The 517-nt window shown below is 40.4% G+C and overlaps 1 gene segment (V, D, J or C); it reads left to right on the forward strand.

The window, feature by feature from the left end:
- The window catches only part of LOC123976150, a 147472-nt gene that overhangs the window by 65835 nt on the left and 81120 nt on the right, over positions 1-517 (forward strand).

Here is a 517-nt window from a genome sequence, read left to right on the forward strand (position 1 = left end):
ACTGGAGCATGGTGCTGCTGATGCAAAGTGGCTCTCTATGGAAATTGTAAATATACTTGTGAAGAAACAAATAAATAAAGAAGTTACAACAAACTGATGTCTTTGTGATATTTATTAAAGATAAAGGCAGAGCTCACACTTATTAGGGCCACTGTAGGTTAAAGAAATTAATAATTTACCAAGGACTGTGAGCATTAAGACTTAGTTTTAGTGTCAAGTTAAAGGTTTTAGTTAAGGTGAGGTTGTGGCTCGGAATGTGTGTGTTTGTTTGTGTCTTTTCCACATACATTTTGTCACAAGGACAACATAGTGTTGCTTGTCTGTATCTTTAAACAATAAAGATCACTCACCAATCAGCCATAACAGTATGACCACCTGCTGGTCATTTAGGTCTCCCTTTTGCCGCCAAAACAGCCCTGTCCCGTCGAGACCGGGACTCTGTCAGAACCAGCTTAAACTTTTTCACCAATTTGAACTACAGTAGCTCGTCTGTGGATCGGGCCACACGGACCAGCCT

Source organism: Micropterus dolomieu, linkage group LG09, assembly GCF_021292245.1.
Source record: "Micropterus dolomieu isolate WLL.071019.BEF.003 ecotype Adirondacks linkage group LG09, ASM2129224v1, whole genome shotgun sequence".
Classification (NCBI taxonomy): Eukaryota; Metazoa; Chordata; class Actinopteri; order Centrarchiformes; family Centrarchidae; genus Micropterus; species Micropterus dolomieu.